The 23,740-nt window shown below is 40.0% G+C and overlaps 1 long non-coding RNA gene and 1 pseudogene across 1 annotated transcript in view; one reads left to right on the top strand and one right to left on the bottom strand.

The window, feature by feature from the left end:
- Positions 1 to 6,759: 6,759 nt before the first annotated feature.
- LOC110191395 (putative odorant receptor 83c) lies at positions 6,760 to 8,197 on the top strand (annotated as a pseudogene).
- A 2,195-nt stretch (positions 8,198 to 10,392) lies between these two features.
- Positions 10,393 to 23,740, bottom strand: part of LOC147645029 (uncharacterized) — a 55,645-nt gene continuing 42,297 nt past the window's right edge. The window contains exon 3 of the long non-coding RNA XR_015271659.1: positions 10,393 to 10,508. This is a non-coding gene — a long non-coding RNA (uncharacterized LOC147645029). The remainder of the gene's footprint in view (positions 10,509 to 23,740) is intronic.

The following is a 23,740-nucleotide window of genomic DNA, read 5'->3' as shown; positions in this document are numbered from 1 at the left end:
AATCCGTTTTATGCTACATCCCGTCCCTTTATCGAGGAAAGAGAGAAGTGCGTTTTGCGTATGGGTAGTTAACAACATGCCCCATAATAATAACATACATTTTCACCCTCCTCTCTTACACCCACATCATCCGTTTGCCAAACGAAATGTTTGCTGTAAACGACCTTAAAAAACGAAAGCCAACCATCGAAGTCGGAAAAGAAAGACGACGAGTGGCAAAAACAAATAGAAATGCCTTAACGCATAGAGAATTAAAGCTACTGAATTTGGTAGTTGTTTCTATACCCTGTACTCGTAGAGTTCTGTATTTTGCTCTATAAATTATATACTATAAAACATAGTGTGTTAAGGTTGTAAGTACATATATTTGAGGTCCAGAATTTGAGATACTTTATCTTTAAAATCAAAAACACTGAATTATAAAAGCAAAATAGTTCTGTCCCAGAAATTTAAGTTTTCTTCTCCATTAAGACCGAAATCCCGGGTATTTCGGGGTCGTGGCTGTCCTTGTGGAAAGCATTATTACTTGTTATTTTTTCCGTTTTCTTGTTGCTCCTGTTGTCGAGCCAAATTGCAAATAACAAGCGAAAGTTCACAACACAGGCAGTTTGGGCCATCGATGGTTAGGATCGAGCAACGAATAATAAAAAAGTCAGAAATGTGCGTAGCATTAGCCGTAGTCGACTTGATTTTGATCGCTTCACTGAACATTAATACACAAAGGACGGTGGCGGAGGGGGTTCCCTGGCTGACTGGCTGGCTGATTGGTGAGTGGAGCAGATTGGCGGGGGCGTGGCAGGTTGCTTAAGTGGGCGCTTGTTTACATGCATACATTTGTATTTAGTTTTGGCCCCGTAATCCTGACCACTGCCCGTACTCTTTTTGGTAAGGAAAGTCCACTAATGGTTTGCCCCAGGGAATGAATTATGCAGAATGCGGAGAAGCGCAAACTGTAGCTAAGTAGTTGATCTCCAGTGGAACTAACTTTAATAGCTGCAAAAGAATGGGTTGGGATATCAAATTCCTTCATTTTGTATGCTTATTTATCTCTTTTTTCCTTCACAATAACAATTAATATTAAATTACCTTTCTTTAATTATATGAAATATCAAGAAACAATAGAATACTCTGTGCTTTTAGTAATAGTAGTTCAAGGAGGCAGAGTATAGCTAAAGTCGTGTGAAAAGACAACATTGCAAGCCACTTTTTTTTGTTTTTCTCTTCAAGGCAACATTTGCTGCGAAAATGAAGCCTACTTATTGGGGATCTTGATTCGGCAGTGCGTAAACATTGCCGCAAGTGTGTGCGAGAGTGTCGGGAGTGCGAGTGATGGTCTGTGCGTGTGTGCGTGAAGGCTGCTGTGCGGGGCGCTTATTTCCGGCGTGGCATATCTCGTTTTAGATGCGTGCCACGGCAATCTCTTTGTGCTGCGTTTCGCGTTTTCCTGTCATAAATGCTGCCGCCGAACCTTTGTTACGTTTCCGTTTCACTTTTATTTTAATAATTCACCCAGCATTTATGGTATGTACTGTATACACTCATATATAAACATTTTTATTTATAAGTGCGCCAACCTTTTCCACCTGCCCCATTGTACACGTCATAAATCTCATTTTTCCGTTTCCGTTACGGCCGACCATTGCCCAGCGATGTCCTTGCTGGCGGACATTTGTTTGGGAATTGTGTAAATAAAGCAAACTTAAAGACTAGAAAGTATCTACTATTATATTCTTATAAAAAAAGAAAGCTTCTAAATAGCTTGTATATCTTAAAAATTATTCTTATTATTATTACTGCTGTCAACAAGTGCAATTTGGCAAAATTCTGGCTATCAAGCCTTTAGTTCATTTCCAAACCGCCAAGGGAAAATTTCCCCCAAGTCTCTCTTCTCTTACGAGTGGGCTTTGAGGGAAACTCTTATACTTCCATTCAGCGGAAATTTCCCTCCACACCAAGAGTAAATTTCCTTGCTTGGGAGACAGCTGGAAAGTACCATTTCCGCTCACTGAGTGATTTTACACAGTAACTTTTGTCCTTTAATAAGGACTCTCTCTTCGTTTTAATGGGACTTTTGCTCTTCTGCTGTTTTCCACTCGGAAACCAGGGCGAACGAGATTCGTGGCCTACAATCGCTTGGCTTTCCGGAGTAAACACATTACAGAGGCCAGGTGGCCGATTCCGACCTAGCACACAACCAGGCTCAGCCCTTCCAGATCCGTCAAATCCTTGCACTAGTGCTGGGTGGAGCAGGAAAAGGATACTGCGTGGGGTTGTGTGGGTTATCTTTAATTTACAAAGCTCTAGATTATATTTCACTTTACGTAAGAACTGCATTGATTTGTTATTTACCTGAACCACAATCAAGGTTAAAATACACCGAAAGGGAAATTGGTAATGAATAGCAAAATTAATTTCTCTTGAATTCTTGTAATAATTTAAATCTAATTTATAAAAATCTTGAAGTGTAATAAAAACATATAGTATACTTTGTTTAATGTTGTAACTAAGGAACACAAACATAAAAACACTTTTTGAAGTGTAGAAAAGACGGATTATTTTATTATTATATATCCTTAATATATCTTAGAAACTACGACTCCTGCAAGTCGCTATTAATTACTTATATAATTCTATTGCTATTTAAACAATTTGAAATGCAGATTAAGATCTTTATATTTATATATACTCTTAAAGAAAAAATAATACTAATCCAGTTTTTATCTACATTTTTTAAGTTACCTGAATCGATCAGATTAATTTAAATTTTCTCCACACATCCCTTAGGCGAACTAAAAAAAAACACTTTGCTGAGAAAAGAGAAAATGAGTTGCAGAAGCTTATGGTTATTTGGAATTGTTAATTGGCCTTATTTGCTTTTAAACATGACCAATGGCGGTTTATTTTTGCTTCCCTTTTTCATTCGCATATGACATGACAGATTTATTTTTGGAATCCATATTTGGAGTCCATTCTTTATGCTTCCTACTTTTGCATACTTAGCGTCTGGGTGCGGCATTTGTGTCAGTGGATGACAAGTGCCCAAAATGTCCACCCGAACAAAGGAGCAAATACAGGACAATGAGGAATGAGCTGGCGAATGCCGGGACGCAGGAAAAAAGTTATGACACACCTACAGCATTTAATCTGACGTCCTTGTAGTGGCTCTTCTCGGCGTCCACTGAGTGATAACCATCAATCAAGCTGCTGCCGGTTAGACGGTAGGCGTTACACTGGCTTCTTTCACAGAACCAGAGTCCTATAGTCCGGAGACCAGAGACCGGGGAGACCGGGGAGACCGGAGACCAAGCCGGAGTTCATTTCAATCATTAGCGTGCCAAGTCAGCCAGCTCCTGTTGATGCTGTCAAATTAATAAAGAGCCCGGGACTGGCCAAGGGTTGGTCATTGGGGGGCAGGGTGGCAAAGGAACAGCAACAGACAACACCCCACGGTTCTATTTTTTACACAGTGAATTACTAGAGGCCAGTTTGTCACCGTAATCAGGAAAAAACTGATGTTTACTACTTTGATATTTACCTAAGCGTCACCTACATTCAACAATTAAACTATAGCCAAGTGTCTATCTTACAAATAAAGATATTATACAGAACCTTTCTAATTATATATGCTATATATATTTAATTATAAAATTTTAGAGGCTACATTTTCTCTCTGTGCACTTTGACCATTCCCACACGCTTTAAGTCACTTGCGCTCATAATGCCCATAAAAAATTTGTCATCATTAGCCGAAGCGAATGACGCTGACGTACTGAAGTCCGCCCATCTATCAATGTGTGTATCTGCTTTGGGCCAGGAGCAAGGACACTTTAAAGGACTAGCTCGGACCGGAGTCGGGCCTGGACTGAGGGGGGGGGGGACTCGGGCCCTTTGCTGCATATTAGTCAGCGGCTTAAAGCGTTCGATTGATTGATTATGCATTAGGGGGCACTGGGCCACTGGCCCAAAAGGTTGCCGTTCGCTTTAAGGCTTCAAGGCTTTAAGCCGCCCCATTAAGGTTATTAAATATGCCCCCTTTGTGTGCGAACTATGGTGCTCGTATGTGAGCTATTAGAAGCGATAATGGATTGCGAATATTAATTTCTTCGCATGACGAAAAGAATCAACAAAGAACAATGCGTTTAATCTTTATAGACACGCAGCCGCAAGAGTGGGGACGGACAATGCCTTGTGCCAATAATGATAACCGGAAGACATTAAAGGAAGTTTCAATACAAGAAACACTCGCCCACGCACACACACACACACACACGGAATGGCGCACACAAGCGCATGAATGCCTTCGCAGGCAGCTTAAGGCTCTGTGCCTTCCTTTTGTGTATATGTGCACAGTGGAAAAACCACGTTAAGGATATCTTGAAGGACCACCTATTGAGATTAACTAAGATCGAAGAGCACTATTGCTGTGTTTTAATTAAAGACTTAAAATGTGGACTTCAAATTTGTGTATGGAAATCACTTAAAAGTATTGTTCTTTTAATTTAATTTAAATACAGCATCTTAATCTTCACTTTTTCATTAAAACATTGAATTAAATTAAATTGAGACAATTTATTTTCCAACACTTTATTTTATTTTCAGAACTTTGTAGTCCCCAAAAAAAGCCTCTCATAAATATAAGCTTTTTAAAGCTTCTTATTTATCCTAATCTTTAGTATACTATTTTTGTGCAGTGCACGTGCGTGTGGTTGTAGTTGTGCCTGTTGTTTGCCTTCCATTTCCATTGCATCGTCGGCAGCAGCAGATGCAGCAGCAGCAGCGATATTGTAATTTTTATTCCGCTTTGTGCCATTCAGGCGGCAAGCGGCAAAGGCAAAAGGAAAGGAAAGGAAAGGAAAGCCTCCGAAAGGAAGCCGAGCGTTCAATTCCCTTTCAATAAGGAAGCAACTGAGGATGTAGTGTGTTTGTAGGCGGCACCGCACACGCACCTTGCAATCTTGCTAATGTTTTTTCTAGAGAGCGCGTCTTAAGAGTGAACCTCGTGCACCTGCACCTGCAGCTTTGCAGTTAACAGTTTGTCCTCAGCAAACAGCCGGCGGGGCGATGCGGAAGTTAAAGTCGGGCTGGCAATCCGACCCTGGCTCAGGTCATGCCACAGGTATTATGCAGACCGTCAGGCAGACAATCGAGCTTGTGATGGGGGGGCACCAAGGTTTTTCGGGATATCAGACGGAACGGCCGGAAAATTGGGTGGGTTTTGAGGGGGGTGGGTGGAGTAGACCATCAATGGCACACTCTCGCATTTTCAATTGATTTAACATCAAACGCACAGGCATGTAACGCTGCCTCGGTGTGTGTGTGTGTGTGTATATAGCTTGCATTTTTTACGTGCCGCAGCGCAAAAATGCCTGGGAATATTATCCGAGAGCATTATGTTGATGCCGATATATACTCGCACAATATGAAATTCCATTGCATTTTATAGGCAGGCAACCAAGGAGAAGACAGCACAAAATACAAAAGCCAGGAGTGAGACAAGTGTAATCGAGTATCCAGACCATGAAATACTGTGTACTCATTTAGCAAAAAAGAATTGTATACTTTGAGGCGCAATCAGAGCATCAGAGTTATGCCAAGTATATACCAAACTATGTAATAAAATAGTTAAGAAGAAAGAAGTAGTTAGCAAAATATACATATGTATACTTTTAGGTCAAATTATTACACAGCGATTTCAGAAGCAAAGTACTTGCACCATATACTCAAATTGATTTTAAAATTTCACCTGTAAATTACTATCTTCCCATTAAATTTTTGCCATATAAAGTTACGAATGTATAACCAAATTATTGGCAATGATGAAGGCCCCTTTTTTCAGGCCTGAAATTGGAAAGAACACGGTATACCCTGCATGTCGGATATAAAACAGCAGGAAAAATCAAACACACACACACGGAGGAGAAGACACACACAATGGCAGGCAGGCAGGCAGTAAAAACCTGCGGCAGGCCATTGTGAGGAATAAACAAAAGATGCAGCAGATGGAAGGCGGAGCTGCTGGATCGGGCAGAATAACAAAATACCGCAGACAAAAACCGAAAGCTGTTCGAGCGTGCAAAAGGTGAGGCCCCCAGCCTCAGCCCAAAAGTACAAGTGAGTAGTTTTAGTTGGGGATTGGGCTTTAGAAATGTGGCGAAGTGAAATTTATAGCTTGGAAATTAATAACAAAAAGCACACAATGAACATAGTGGGTATATGACCTAAGGGACACTCTAAGGGGCCTGACTAATAACGTTCCGCACTCTGAAGTGTATTAGACAACGGTGCGTATGATGAATGCCATCGAAGGACTGGCGAAACAAAGGCTTATGAGAAATTCACTGATAAAGGGCATGGGAGGTATATTGTCTTAATTCTAAGGTTGCTTAGCCCAAAGCAATGAATTCTTAGAGTCCTGAATATTTTCATTGTAACAGAGGAAAGAGAAGGAAATTTAAGATGGCTTACATTTATGTTTTCTATATACGATTTCATTCTGGAACATCATATCATACAATTTTTAATCCAACAACAAATGTAATCTAAATCTAAAGAAATCAATAAAAATACTGTCTCCAATTCTTTATTAATTAGGAAAGACACTTTTCGTATATATATAATCAAATAAAGCATTTAATGTGCCAAATTGGTTTTAATAACACTAATAATAATTGCTGGGAGATTTCGCAAACACGTAAGGGTCAGAAAAAGTATTTTAGTATAAAAGGAACAGAAATTGGCATTCAAATCAGTCATTTCACAATGAAGAGTCCTTTGGAAGTAAGTCCGTCACATCGCTTTCGCGAACTATCCAAGGACATTAACAAGTTAATAGTTCTTTTGGGATTGGATATATTTGCACCAAGTGTGAAATTTAACTATCGCACTGTGACCACTACCATTCTGCTTGCCAACTTCACATCCTTTACCATTTTCTCCATATTCAATAATGGCACTGATTGGGAGAAAAATTTAAGGGCCACCTCGATGATTGGTGGACTGCTGCACATTCTTGGGGAGTTCCTGACCTGCCTGTTTAAACAGCAGGACATGCAGAAACTCATATTATTCACAAGCAGTATTTACGAAGAGTATGAGAATAGCGGAATACTCTACCGAACAACTCTGCATTCAAACATCGATCGGTTTCTCGGCTTCATTCGAATCATTCGCAATGGTTACATTGTTAGCTTTTTTATAATGTTGTCTCTGCCAATGGCCATGCTGATTTACGATGGAACCCGGGTCACCGCGATGCAGTTCGACATCCCTGGCCTTCCGTTGGAGAGGAATTATGGCTACATACTCACCTACATATTTCACTTTGTAAGATTTAAAGCTCTGCTTTTCGTATTTACATTATAAAATATATTTGGAATATTTTCCATTCTAGATTTCACTGAACGTTGGTGCCATTGGATTTTATGGCGGAGATTTGTTTGTCTTTCTCGGATTAACTCAGATTAAAACATTTGCCGATCTGATGCAGCTTAAAATAGATGAGCTAAACGAAGCCCTGGTTCATAAAGCTCAATCAAGAGAACTATTGGCAGTGAATGTACAGATTGAAGGAGAAAATGATCGACTACACCTTTTATTAGAGGCCATTAAATGTCATCAACTTTTAACGAAGTAAGAAATACCTGAAGAAGTGTTATTTAAATATAATTGAAATGGTAATTTACAGATACTGTCGCACGGTGAACGCTATATACCATGAATTGATCGGCACTCAGGTCATAGCCATGGCCTTGTCAATGCTGCTTAGTTTCTGTTTAAATTTAAGTGGTTTTGACTTGTCGCTGGCTGTCTACTTGTGGTATCAGCTTACAGTATGTCCGTCTATTGTTTGCTAGGCACCACAATTGAATTTGCAGTGAGTTTCTTTCGCTTTTTTGAGTATTAATTTCCTTCTACCATTCTTAATTATTAACAGTATGACCAAGTCTACGATAGAATCTGCAATGTGGACTGGTACGAGTTGAGTGTAAACCAGAGGAAGCTCTTTAGTCTCATGCTGTGGGAGTCTCAGCATCCGAATACTATTGAGATCCTTGGAATTATGTCGCTGTCTGTGAACACAGCTCTACAGGTGAAGGCTAATATAACTCATCAATTGGCAATAACTATTTTTTTCTTTGTCCTGCAGATGGGAAAAGTAATTTATAGTTTATCCATGGTGGTGATGAATCGTCAATAATTGTATGCATACGTGGCACGAATTTTGGTGTCACAAATTTAAATAAAAAATGTACCCTACAACCTTTTCTAATGTTAATTTTGAGAAGATTAAAAGCAACAAAAACATATTAAAAATCTAGAGTTAAGACGTGATTTGATTAATCCAAACTGTTCATGGGGACTGAAGTGTATTAGACAACGGTGCGTATGATTAATGCCATCGAAGGACTAGAGGAATTACAGCTTAAAGAGCTATATTGGAATTGTCTCATTGTCATAATTTTGGGAATGTTTTTATTGTTTTGCAGCAAGAAGAAGTAAATATTAAAAGCCCTAAAGTTATGGAATCATGAAATTTATATTTAACTACTTTTTACGACATTTAACCCAAGAACAAATGTAATTTAAATTATTTTTCTTAAGGAAATCGAATAAATACTTGAGTATTCTGTATCTGCTACCAGCGTTTGTATTCTTTTTTAATTAAGACAAAACTTTTCAAAAACTTAACTTCTTTCAACTTTTATCGATTATTTAATTATATAAAAGTATTTGAAGTGTATATTTGTTCTTAATAGCACTAATAATAATTGCTGGGACTTTTTGCAGACATGTACGGGCCAGAAAAAATATTTTATTGTAAAAAGTACATTAAATAAGATTATTTGACAATGAAGAGTCCTGTGGAAGTCGTTCCGTCCAATTGCTTGAACTATCCAAAAACCTTAACAAGTTAATAGTCTTTTTGGGATTGGATGTACTATGATATATTTGCACCAAGTGTGAAATTAAACTATGGCACTGTGATCAGTGTCAATTTAGTAAGTAACTATGAGCAGTAAGTAAGTATGAACATAAGATAACTATTATCAGTATTTAACTATGAGCAGTAAGTAACTCTGAACAGTAAGTATCTATGACCAGTAAGTAACTATGATCACTAAGTATCTATAACAAGTAAGTATCTATAACCAGTAAGTGTCTATAACCAGTAAGTATCTATGAGCAGTTACAAACTTTGAACAATAATAAACCATGACTTGCCACTTTTGTAACACAACACATTTCTGAGACTTGGCTGGCAGCAGTCCCTTCGTTCCCAGGATGTTAGAACCAGTTGGGAATCATATGCACGCATGTGCGAAATTTGTTTTGGAACAAATGTTTAGCTATTTTAAAGAAACTAAGGAGTCATTCTTCTACATATATAATTTTACTAGTATAGAAGTCGGAGCATGGCGAATCGGTGAACAATATATATTTATACATATGTATATCTAGTTGCCATAGGAACAATCGGACGATTTATGGAACTAAGAGCAGTAATTAACTAAGATCAATAATTAACTATGACCAATAAGTAGCTATGAGCATTAAGTAAATCTGAACAGTAAGTATCTATGGCCCGTTAGTAACTATATCAGTAAGTATCTAAAAGTATAAGAGTATCTTGGTATCTAAAGGGGACCATGGCAATAAACAAATAAATTGGACCTAGGCCTGATCCCATCACCAGCTTCATACATAATATAAATGGTTAAGACTTACCGCAGTAAGGGACACGTCATAGCTTACTTCTTTCCAGTGTAGTAATCAAGAATCCAAGAGCGCTTCTTCCTAGTCATCCAGATGTTTTGCATTGGCCACGTCATATTTTTGAGCTCGAAGGCTGATCACTTGCACTATCACTTTTGATGTAAACACTAGGTACCCCTAGGACAGACTGAGGCGCGCGCGACCTCAGCGCCTCTATTTATAGTCCCCGAGGAGAGAGAAGAGAAGAGAAAGTTAGGGTGAGTGCGCGGGAGAGGAGTTGCCTCCAGAGATCAACATAAAGCGATAGACATAGAGAAAGAGGGAGAGAGGCAGAGAGAAAGAGCGAGCTATTTAATTTAACTATAATCAATAAATAACTTCGAACCGTAAATAACTCTGAACAGTAAATATCTTTGACCAGCCATTAACTTTGACCAGGAAGTATTTATGGACAGTAAGTCAATCTGAACAGTAAGTATCTATGACCAGTAAGTAACTATGAGCAGTAAGTATCTATGGGCAGTAAGTAACTCTGAACAGTAAGTATCTATGACCAGTAAGTATCTATGAGCAGTAAGTATGTATGATCAGTTACTAACTTTGAACACTAATAAACAATGACTAGCAACTTTTGTAACAACACATTCCAGAGTCTTGGCTGGCAGCAGTAAGTAAGTATTTGCATTGGCCACGTCATATTTTTGAGCTCGAAGGCTGATCACTTGCACTATCACTTTCGATGTAAACACTAGGTACCCCTAGGACAGACTGAGGCGCGCGCGACCTCAGCGCCTCTATTTATAGTCCCCGAGGAGAGAGAAGAGAAGAGAAAGTGAGTGTGAGTGCGCGGGAGAGGAGTTGCCTCTAGAGATCAACATAAAGCGATATACATAGAGTAAGAGAGGGAGAGGCAGAGAGAAATACCGAGCTATTTAATTTAACTATAATCTATAATCTATAATCTATAATCTATAATCTATAACTAACTTTGAACCGTAATAAACAATGACTTGCAAATTTTGTAACACAACACATATCTGAGACTTGGCCGGCAGTAGTCACTTCGTTCCGGGGATGTTAAAACCAGTTGGGAATCATATACGTGGGCGAGATTTCTTTTGGAACAAATTTAAGAGCAACCTATATGAATGAAACTATGGAGTTTTTTTTCTTTATAATTTTACTATAATATAAGTCGGAGCATGGCAAATCGAGGGACTCTATATATACATATTTGTATAGCTGCCATAGGAAGAATCGAACAATTTTAAGATTGCAGATTGCTAATCTTGTTTATAGTGTGTCAATATGATGATGAATCGTTAATAGATGTGTATATATACTATGCCACAAATTTACCTTATATCAATTAGCTTTTAAGAAGTCTAAAAGTGGCAACAACCTATTAAAAATCTCGAGTCAGTATGAGATTTTCATAATCCAAGTTAAGAATCCTAAAAAATCCTGGAATCGGCTTAATTCTTTTTAAATTGGGTTTCTGCCTCTGCTGATGAACTCGTGAAGCTGCTCCTGCTGGCCATTAACCTTGGCCACTAATTACCAACGCAAACAGCTGAATTTATGGCATTGGCTTTATGGAGCCCCCCTGACTCGAATGCATTAATTGTGCGTCTCATTAAGGGATGTTTCTTATGCACAAAACATTTAATATATCTCGCATATACGCATAAAAATTTAATTTATTTTGAAATGGTTCGTTCGCAGCGCTCACTTCCCCGATATTTGGCCAGCGGACATTAATAGCCCCTGACCAGGCCATGAATAATGGCCGTTTTATAAATGTGGTCGGGACAACGGCCCGAAAGCTCGAATGCTCTTTTGCTGGGATGCTGGAATACCAAAAAAATAAAATGAAAAAACAAAAATAATAACAATAATTGTAACGTTATTATAATGCAGTTGTAATTAAGTGCATCGTTACTGCGGCATAAAAAAACGGAATGATTTTAATAAAATCAACAGTCGGAAGGTCAGCGGCAGGGGAGCCTGGGATTCAGGAGCGCAACAGTTTGGTCAACGGACTCAACGACCTCTTGGCTGGGAAAACAAACGCAACAAGCGCAACAATTTACGAGCATTTCACATTCCATAATTTACTTATTTTCCATGCGCTATTTAATTACGCTAAATAATGGCCGCAAGGGGTTGAGCATTTATTTGTTTATTTATGCCTGCTGATCGCAAACCGAAAGCCATTTGGAAGCTGTCTGAAAACGTATTTCAATTAATATGAAAACGTATATTAAACCATCAAGGTTAGTAAATAAACAACTGTAAAACCCAAAATTACTTATAAGAATAAAAGGTAGTGTCCCTATATTCTCTTATTTAATTTTAACATAGTGAAAACTTAACCCAATTGTTTGATTATGAACTTCAGAATCCGAGGACATCCCAGCTGTCCAACGAAGCCTGGACTCCGACACCTGGTGCATCCTGTTGCCATTGCAACTAATGCAATTTGCTTGCTTGTTGGCTGGCAGATAACAAAACTCATTTACAGCCTGTCCACGCCAATGACGCCGCTACACAGAAATCGCTGGAAAACGGAAGAAGGCACTTGGCACTCAGGACCCAGCTACGCGGCACTCTTAACGTCAAGACACTTTGTATCAAGTGCAGCGGCACATCAGAGACCCGTGCCGTGCAATATATTTTCTAATGCTTGTTTTGAATCATTTTTAGGGACCGAAGGACGGGCAGAGCTGGGCAGAGCCCTGGCAGGTGGTCTGGGTCGCCAGCTGGCAAATAAAATAAATTAGTTGCAGTTGAAAGGTGGCTCAGACACAAAAGTCAACACGCAACGCGCGATGGAACCGCAAACAAACGCCAGCTGCTGGGCGCAGATAAAGTGGCAGGCAAACAAGCCGAAGGAGGAGCAGGACGTAGAGCGGTGAAAGGACCTATGGCAAATCAGCTGCCAAGGCACCGCAGCTTACTGGCAAATATTAAAATGCGAATTTTTATGCTCGCTGACATTCGAGCCTCCCACTTTTGCCACCCTACCCCATGGAAACATAATTCTCACTATGCGGAAAATGGGGGAAAATGTTCCCCGTTCGTTGCAGAGAGAGAAAATATTAATGGGTTGTTATAATAAATTATATTTTTAAACTGTGAAGGCTACTTTTAGGGACTTGAAACTATTAATAACCTTATATGGAACCGCATTGATATATTTGAAATTGAACAAATCCCTTGAAACATTTTGCATTTCGATTCGACTGGTGATGCAGATCAAAAACCCACAAAGATACAACACTTTATGGCATTGCCCCAATTTTGTAATATTATTTGCCGTGTTCTGGCTCGTTCTTCGCTTGGCTCCTGGCTCCTGGCGCCTGGCGTATCCTTTCGGCAGCATTTTCTTTGCCGCGTGCGCACATAAATTAGCTGCCAGGCTAAGAAATGGCGGCGGGCAGCAAAGGTTGTCCCAACATCCAACCAACCAACTCTCCCCCGCTGCGGTTTGTTGCGCTCTGTTTATGCGGGTGGTGCGGGTGCTGCTGCTGCTGCTGCCGGTGGTGCCGCGGGTGCATTAAACCAATAAATCAGCGAGCCACTGCAAAAAAAAAAAAATAGAGCAACAAAAATGCTGAAAGCTGAAAGCAGAAAGCGGGCAAACTGTTGTCAGGCACTCTTTGAGCCACCAACGCTGCTCTGCATATTTAATCAATATGCTGAAGCACAAAACATGAATTAATCTTGGCGCCCTTTAAAGCGCTCCACATTTTTACCAACCACACACACACAGTACACACACAGAACCGGGGAAGAAGGCATTTTTAATTTAGAGAAATTCTTGCGGCCATAAAAAGCTTGTCGGGCAAATCAATTAAATTTAAATTGTATCCCATTAGAGCCACATTAAATGAGTTAAGTCATTTGGGGGACCGCGTGCCGCGTCTTAGCCTTCTTTTATACGGCTTTGAAAAGGGTACAAATGAATTCATTTTATTTTTTGACGCACATAACCGCCCCTGACCGTCTCCATCCACCTCTCTCCCCCCGGGGTGTCCTTTTTCCGCCACTGCTGGACGCAATTAAAATGCCCACGAGCTACTAATTTGCCATGAAACGGCGGGTGGCGCGCCAAAAAAGGGACGTCAAGCCGCCCCGACAGCCAACCGATTTAAAAATGCTGCCGAAATTTAAGAGTTGATGGCTATTAATTTATATTATGCATGATTTGTGTAGCATTCTTCTGATGGGACACAATCGCTTTTGGGGCCGGCTGTAGGTTCCCAGAATTTCCCTCTGCATTTTGCGGTGGATGCCATTTCCACGATGAGCGAGTTTATTGTATGTATGAAAGAGAAAGAAATGTTTATGCAAATAGGTGAAATATTTGGGTCATGGCTCGGAAAATGGTTCCCATTCGAACGGGATGAAACTAAAACCTTAAACGTTGAAATAATTACAGTGATTAGGCCATAGGGACCGTGGTAGTGAATGGTATTTAATAACACTTGAAATGGGGAGAAATGTTTTCAAAAAGCAAGGTTTGGCAAGCCAACCTAAGCTGTAATACTCTGTGAAAGTTTAAGATCTAACTTTTACATTTTCAAGTAGATATTTAATATTTCCTAAAATAAAATAATATTCCAATACTTAAGGAAAGCACAGGATGATGCTCTTCAAAGTAGAGCAGCTCAACTTTGAACTTCAAAGCTGCTTCTAGCCAGATTCCCTTGAAAGTTTCAGCAAGGACCTCGCCTCCTTACCCCCCAAAAAAGTCACAAATTGGGCATATATAAATTAGGCAATTTCGTGCCGTCATGTGAAATGGGGGCGTGGTCGCTGCCATCATTTATAAGCAACGCCCCCCGTGTCTCCGCCTTTGGCTGCGTCCCGTCGCCACGTCCATCAGTCGCAAAGGAGATTTGTAGCGACAGGGACATCGGCAATGACATCGACATCGAGACTTGGACACATTGCGACTGAATCGCTCTTTTTGCCCATCCACCAACATCGTTGCTCTTCTAGCCAATTTCTGCTGATGTCTGCCCAAAACTTCACGCTGGCCAAGTAATTATCGAGCTGCCTGGCATCCGGCACTGCGCCCTGCACTTGGCTCACAGCTCACAGCTCACAGCTCAGAGCTCACAGCTAAGCAAAGTCGAAGCGTTAATGCTGCGTGTCGAAGGCAAACTTTGATGGCTTAATCACTTCAGGGGGGAGGGGGAGGGTAACGATGGCAATGTAGGAGGAGCTCAAGGAGGGGGAACCTGTGCTCCAGTTAGCTATCAGCTTGTTATTTGCTTTGGGGGATTTTAAAGTGCACGTGTTTACCAGGCAGCGTCTTAAGATGCAACGGCTGCTAAAAACGTGTCTGAGGGTAGTCGAAGATTGCACGCAAAGAAATTGGTAACTGAATTAGGTAATTAATAGGAAAATCCTTTTAAATAAATATTAATTATTTACTAGAACTTCGAATATTATGTGTACAATTACATTTAAGGCTTAAAAAGTTCTTAAATATGTAAATTCCTTTTATTTAGAAATATATTACAAAACAATGCATTTCTCAACTAAATTTCTCCTTTAGAAATAAGCCAAGATCTGGACTTTGATTTATTTAAAATATGTCTATAAAAGCTTTGATTTCCTTTGCTTTCTCTGCCAGTGAAAGGGAGAAAGGGTGCAAACGACTGCAGCACTCGGTGCACAGTCAAAGTCATAAAACCATTTAATTATATTAAACTTTTAATTGCGTAGACAGCTAAGAAACACGCAAGCACACACACACACATCGACTGACACACATACACCTCAAGGAAACTGCAAACATATGCAAGGGCAAAGAAACCAGGAGCAGGACTCACAGGATTCACAACGGCACACTTAACCAGAAACAAGTTGGTGGTGTTGCTACTGCTTGGCATGCCCTGCTACTATGTAAATGCAATAATAAAGTTATTAAAAGTGTCATAACAACTCAAGTTGAAATAGCGAAAACTTTTCACCAGTTTTCTTGCTTTATGAAGGCGACCAGCTACCAGCTACTAGTTTCCAACTTCCAATGTTGAGGGTAAACCAGAAGTAGGAAAAAGAATAAACTAAAGCAAGATTCAAAGGACGAGGAAGACCCGCAGCTCAATGGCCAAGCAATTGATGTTTAATTGATCAATTAGTCGGTGCCTGCACCCAGTCCACCCACAACCCAGGCTCACAAACAGCAGAGGATATATTAGTAGGAGTAAAAACGCAAAATAAATTAAACTGATACTATGTTTTCCTATGAAGATCAAAGAAAGCTACATTCCTTCAAAAGTTAAAAAAGGATTAAAATAATTTATACATAACAAACATTAATTGAAAACCAAAAATTAAAGATATATTTCCAGTTACTTCCCCATAAATTAGTATTTGAAACCTTAAACCTTAATTAAACTATATTATAATTAATTAAACCTTAAACTTTATATAATTAATAGAAACTATTATCTCCACCTCGACTATGGAATAATGCCCCTATGTCCAACTGTGTGTGTCTACACCCTCATAAGTGTGCGTGTGTTCGCTGTATTGGAATTGCCCACATCAAAGCGGCATATAAGTATATTGACGCTCATCAATCAAATTGATTTATGCCAACAAATCATTCATGAGCAATTTCCCAAAGTGATTATCTCTCCGCCAGAGACGGGCCAATGGACCGCCTCTGTTCTTGCCACGCCCCGGCTGCTCCCGTCTGCCCCCGCCAAAAACAGTACGACTCCGAGATGGCAAACGCAAAAGGCATGTTAACTGACAGCCAGAAGGACATCGGACAGGACGCACATAGACGACGGAAACGGTGACTGCGATTCCAACTCAGACAGATAGAGTGAGGGGATGGGGATGGAGGCATTGCCGTTGCCAGTGACTGACTGATTGGCGCTTGACTGTCTTCATCACAAGCAATTTGGCCGGCAAACACACCCGGACATATATATATATGTACATACACATACAGGCAGAAACAGACGGCCGGAATCCTGAGCTGGGAATCCGCCATAGCAGAAATCGCAGAATCCGGCACCAGAAACAGGGCCAGAATCGAAAGCCGGTCCCGTAGAGATGCTCTGCCGAGATTGCGTGCCCTCCTGGCGTCCGTCAGCTTTGTGTGCCTCACAGAACTTCACAGACAGTTAATAAAGCTCAACTAACAGCGACGACACCCACGCTCCGTCCTTGAGCCCCTCTCTAACAGACACCCACCTAGAAAGGCACTGGGAGAAATATAAATATAAATAATATCAAAAGATTGATATTAATTTTAGGAACCATTCATTCCACTCAATTTACATAGCATTCTAACACATAAAAATATTATACTATATATATATATTGAAAATCTATATAGAATATATATTTAAAATGTATACTAGATACTCTCAGTGCAGCGTTAGCATCCGTATTGAACCAATAGCGCCGGCAGCAGATCGGCTTGTATGTATCATATTAGCCCGAGTTGCTTATAGCCGGCAATCAAATAAATTTTCACGCTAAGCGATCAAAGGCAGCAGGATTGCAGCAAAGGACCTCGGACTTTCTCTGCAGCATTTTTCACCCACATACACACCCCAGACCAACCATCCCATCTCACACATGTAAGGGCGGGATTGAGCATCTCACTTTGCCTCAGGCTTTTGATTGATTTGGTGATAAATTGAGGAGGTGGAAACTGAAGCGGCAAACAGATTGCCGGCCAGATTGAAGTCATGCGAACCGAATAGTCGGAAGAACTGCGACTAATTGCCGCCATCGAGGGTTGCAAAAGGTCAAGGCGAGTGTGCAGTTCGCAAGGCCATTCAATGGGATGCACTCAATGAAAATCGAATCAATAGCAGGTAAGCTTATTCACTTTATAGTTTCTAAATTGAGGCAAAAATCTTTTCTCCCTTTAACCTTTCAGAGGTCCTACAGGTGACACCCAAGACATCATATATAGCAGAAGCGCCCTTGGCGAGTGTGAAGAGAAGTGACAGCTACTGGGGCTCATGATTAATGTTAGCAATTATCTGGCACAAGTGTCAAAAATATTTAAATCAATTGTCGGAGATGTCGGAGGAGTACGGGATTGGGTTGGATGGAAAATGGCGGACAAAGGACGAGACAAGGCGGCAGACAGAAAACAAGACAAGACAACACAATTCGCGCAAATTGAGCATGATGAAGAGCAGAAGATGGCGGCTGCTCCGGCTCCTGCTCCTGCTCCTGCTGCTCCTGCTGCTTGTCAATGCCAAAAGATGGGTATTCCTTTCAACCAACTCAGGCAGCCTGATGCTCCAAGATCGGGCATCGGGAATCCCGGGGCATTGGAACTTAAAGACGATGATGATGACGGGGCGCGACGTAAAAATGAAGTGGGAGCAATGACAGCAGCGACGTGTCAAAAACATATCATTCATTTATTTTCTATCATAATGACACACAACACACACGCACACACACACACAAGATGCTGACAACGCCCTTTTCGCGACCGTCAGCAGTTGCATTATTATGACGATGCCAGGACGATATATCATTTATCATTGCAGCCGGGTGAAGTCGAGTGAACTCAGTTGACTTTGACTGCATATGCCCCTTAAACGGACTTTGTTTTTTTTTGCCCCCGCCAGCTTTAAGTCCTTTTGTCAAAAGAAATTAGTAAATAAAAACAAAGCACGCCTCGGAGCACAAATTAAATTACGCCACTAGCGAGACGAGAGAGCTGAACAATTATGAAATGAAGATGGAGGCACACACACATTTGGCTTTCGTTTTATATGCGGCTCACACGGCGTATGTGTAACAATGGCCTAAAAGTTGCGTGAAACGTTTTAACAAAGATTAATGCCTGCGACGGCTGATGATTTTTTTGAAGATTAATTATGCGATGATGAGGCCGAAGACAATGACAGCAACGGCAGCCGGGCTAAGGAGCAACAGCGGCATCCAGTTTTCCAGGACAGAAAGTAGGAGCGGAAGTTGCTGGGCTTGTTAAAGGATTACGAAATTTGTAAGCACGCGCCTTCCGACCATGTGTTGTGTGTGTGTGTGTGTGTGTGTGCTCATCCAAGTCTGTGTGTGTGTTGTAGTTATCCGTTATGAATGCCAACGAAGGATACCAACATAATTATGACAACAAGCAAACGGCAAGCCGGGAATTTCAAATGAATTATATGAAATATTTCGATTTTTTGGCAGTTGGTATTAAAAGCAATAAATAATACACATTTTAACAAGATGTTTTTAATTGTATTTGACTTGTATATATTTTCCTCTTTAATAAAACTCTAAAATTTAACCCAAAAATATTTAAACTTTTGTTGCATTTAAAGAGGGAGCCTGCGCTTTGCTGGCCAGATTTAATTGCCTCTACCATAACTTTTCATATTAAACGCGCCGACAATTTATCTATGGGCGTTGCACATTGCAGGCGGTGGCAGCGCTTAAATATGCCACGAGCCGGGTTCAGATTCAGATTCCGATGCAGTTTCGGCTCCAGGTGCAGCTGCAGCGTTGCAGAGGGGCACTTGGTGCTCCGAGTGCGAGTGGTTTATGGCCGGCCAAAAGTTTAACGACAGAAGTGCAATGGCAGTGGGAACTGGTCACGGATTCAGACCGTTCGACGGTTCGCTTCTGTTGTTTAATTTATCAGACAAGGAGAACTGTTGCGCCACAAACAGGACAGAGGACTCTCTACTCTATATATATACATATATATGGGTGGGACAGCCGTTGTGCTCTTAAATGCATTTAAGTTGCTTAATTTTTATGGCCAAAGATTGCTCGAGCAGCTGTCCGGCACGTTAACGAAAAAGCTTTTAACAATTAAAATTAAAAAGTTCAGCATTTATGCAACGCAAAAACCGAGTGCAGTGCAAATGCCACGCGTGGCATAATCAAATTCTATGTGAGCATGCATAAAAGTTGCACTCGCAACTCCACAGCACCACCCACACACATGCACACACTCGGTCTGTCTGCCTGGTGAATTGTGTGCACTCATTTGTGGTCATAAAGCATAAAACGCATAAAGTGGCGTTACAATTTTATGGAGCCGCCCCCAAAGTCACAGTCGAGCCGCAAAAGAAAAAATAGTGTCCCTGAAAGGGAATCGAATTGAGCTTACCATTAATATTGTGAATTTTATTATGAAAGAATTATTTTAATGAAATTCTAACTATGGCTAAACATTACTCAATAAAAAAGTATCTAAGAAGAACGATTGATCGATAATTTAGACTGTGATAGATTGTCTTTTCTGAAGTATACACTCCAAAACTCTTGAATTCAAAATCTAAAAAATTGGGCAAAACAGAAATACTTCTAAATTTTACTATGTACCAAACTCTCTCCTTTGCACCAAGCTCCAAACCTAAGTCATATCCTTTTCATAGCTTGCCATAGCTTGCCATAGCTGAGGCAACCCGATGGTGGACAATGACTACAGCAAATGATGATGATGTCTGCCACGGTTTCTGGTCCATGGAGCCAGAGGAGTGGGAGTAGAATGAGAGAGGTGTTTGGACCACCAGACCATCAAGCGACAATGTAAATTCTGTGTTGAGCTTTTTAATTGTGAATATTGCAGCAGTGTCAGGCAGGACCTTAATCGGGGAGCCAGGAAGGACCTGTAGTGAACTCGCTCACACGCGAAATGAACGCGGACCGCACACCGAATTTTCGTAACTGCTGGGCGATGGGTGTTTGGGACAAAGTTATAAATAATAAAAAACGAACAAAACGCCACAAATAAAAACCCAATTCGAAGGCAGCGGGCAAAGTGTAAAGTAGACCGGCAAATAAATTGCATGGCAGTTGGGGAGCCAAGTCGTCAAGGGTTCTGAGCCGCTTTTAATGCAAATGCAGCACAAAACGAACGGCGCTGGCCAAAAGTGCAAAATTGTGCATTTTAATTAAGGTGACTGGTCTCCGGCAACAGTCCAGCTTCAGCTTCAGCAGAAACAGTAGCGTCTCGTCCTCCTAGTTAACGTTTTGCATTTGCATTTAGTTTAGACGCACACACAGCCGCGAAATTTACAGCTCTTTTAATTAGCTGCATACCAAGTTTTTATGAGAATTTACGCGTGCTCTTAAAGCGGCATATTGTGCACTCGAAGAAAAACTACTCGCATGTTTAGTTAAAAAAATAACTACGACTAGAACTGAGTATAAATATAACTTTTAAAATTCCAAATTAAAAATAAAAGAATTTAAATGACATATGTTAAATATCATCTTGACTGAAGAATCTTTGTAAAATCTTGAGTAAATATTAACAAATTCGGTGTAAACTATTTGTAAATCAGAAAGGAAACTAACTTCAGAAAGCCGAAGTTTATATACTCTCGTAGTCTGCATTTAAATTCTAAATAAAATCGATAAACAATCATAACTAAGCTTTCCTGTATTAGTTAGTTATTATTATTAGTTAGTATTTAAATTTCAAAAAAGTTAAAATTGTTATCAATTTTTTCTTTTTAATTTAACAATGTAACCCCTTATAAAATTAAAAAAAAGGTATAAACTTTTTTTTCTTCCGAACATGGCTAGATCGACTATATCATTTATACGGTCGGATATGTCTCCTTCACAGCGTTATAAGCCTTTGACTATACATAAATCATTTATAATACCCTATAATTATAATTAAATTATATTCCATTAGAATAACAATAAATATCCATTACAAATTATACGAAGAGGCTATTTTGGAACTTGAATAGGCATTGAGACAAATAACCCTTTTTAAAATGTATCTCAAATTTGTAAATTTTAGAAGTTCAGGGATTTTAGTAAAAGATTGTATCCATAAAATACTTTGTAAAATTGGTAGACTTTTAAATTCCTATATTTTCTCTATAGGTATAGGGCAAATTATTACTTTTTTATTTCTCTAAAATTATCATATTAACTCTGCCACTTTATTTCAATAGGAATCCTCTAAGCAAGGAACCCCACAGAATACTTTGAAACCCTCTTTTGATTGATATTTCTTCAGATCAAGACTCTACAAAAGAAGCTTTAGAGTATATTTTCCCCATTTTTTTTTCTGTATGTGGAGCTGAAGCGAGCAGCAAAATGCTTCGGGCCGTTCGCTTGCATGAGCACAAAGAAGGAAATAACAATTGCAAATGGAAATGTGCATAAGTGCCCGCCAAAAAGAGGGAGCGAGGGAGATGGCGAAAAGCGGCAACTGACAGACAGACATCGTGGGCAGCTGCAGCTGCTGCTGTATCTGAAGCACAAGCAGATACAGATACAGATACAGATACAAATACAAACGTACAGATGCAATGGCTTTGAGCTCTCTTTGAACGCACCAAAAGTGCAAGTGACTAAAATGCAAATGGCGCAGCTCCAGTGTGTGTGTGTGTGTGTGCCTCGTGTGTGTAAATGTTAAAGGGGGGAAGAAGGGGTGACTATTGTTGTTGTTGCAGCACTGTTGCTGCGGGCTCTGCATGCAATAAAATGTTTTACATCCTGTTTATTTTAGTTAAATACTCGAAATTATGTGTTTGCCTAAGTGTATTTGTTAACACAATGCCAAAAGCTTCCCCTCTCTATGAGAGAGTGTGTGTGTGTAAGGGTGGGAGTGTGGGTGTACTGAAGTGCATGCGAGCGTAACGATGCCATTTTCAACATTTTAAGCAGAGCTCTCGACACGAGCTGAGTTGGCCAGCCATTTTTTGTGCATTTTAATGAAGTTTCTTTCGCCTGTTTTAGTTGGTAAATAGAGTCAGCAATTGTTGGGTCAAATGTTAAAATGAAATTTGACTTCAATAAGCAGGTCAATCTGTGGATTAACATATAACAACCATTTCTTAATATAATTTTCCATATAACTAACAGAAATAGTAATAACTGCTTCCCTAAGAACAATACTTTTTAATTAGCGTTAATTTCCGGGGAAAGAAAGAAATCCTTGCTTTCCATTTGATATGAATTCTTGGAAAACTGGTTGCCCAACCAAAGACTCATAACCGAAGTACATCCTCCGCCATGTCATAAGCCATTACCGAATTTGCAAAGGCATCTCAATGACTGCTGCTGCTGGGCAAGAGAGAAAAAGAGAGAACCCAATGACTGCTCCAAAAGCGGACATCAAATGCAAATTTCCGGAATCCGTTTGCCAGCAGAATGGCACAGCGTACGCACTTTACCTTTGTCTACGACAGAAGCACGCAGGAAGGCACACAGGAGCCACAAAACAACTTCCGTAAAAGAGGGGAGGAACGGAACGGAACGGTACGCAAAAGCGGTCCGTGAAGACGGTTCCCGGACTCTCTGTTTCGGACATGTGCAAAGCGGGGAAAAACGGGCATTTAATGTCCTGCGCGCGAACACACACATACACTCCTCAAAGGACCTTTGTGTCGGGACTCACGCTACCTCCGACCCATTAAAGCCTTTCTTCTTTTTGCAACTGGGTCTAACCCATTTGTTAAATGTAGCGTGATGCTTTGTTTCGAGTTAGTTTTAGTTTTAGTTTAGTTAAGTTTTTAGTTTTACAGTTCCAGGTTTTTAGTTTTAGGCAACATTTGCACTAATGAGTGCACACGCCTCATACTCGATTTAACCAAAAAATATCATACGGGGAAGTCTGTTGAACTTTAATCTTGGTTAAATATCATATTATTTAGTGGAATATAGTTATACTGTATCAAGAAAAGAGCCTAGAAAGAAGACAATTCCAAAGCCTTCAGAAAACCTCTCTATAGGCTAAAATGGTGCTTAAAACTATTGAATTATGAATTCAATTTCCACATATTAATTAATAATTTTCCACAGTTCACTGCTTATATTACATAGTATCGACTGTAAACTCATATCTTTTGATTGTCAAAAAAGGAAAGAGGAATATCTGAAGGCGAACAAAAAGTGGGCAACACATATTTTGCCACTCTGTATGGGGAAATGCAAGAAATACATTTTCAATGCAAATGCGCGCGTGTGTGCGAACGTAAAATATACATAAAGGAATAAAATAAATTCACACGCAACTGTCAATGGTTGCGTATTTGCGAGG

Source organism: Drosophila serrata, unplaced genomic scaffold (assembly GCF_035046125.1).
Source record: "Drosophila serrata isolate PLE 108 unplaced genomic scaffold, ASM3504612v1 contig_30, whole genome shotgun sequence".
NCBI lineage: Eukaryota > Metazoa > Arthropoda > Insecta > Diptera > Drosophilidae > Drosophila > Drosophila serrata.
This window is presented reverse-complemented; position numbering and strand designations above follow the sequence as displayed.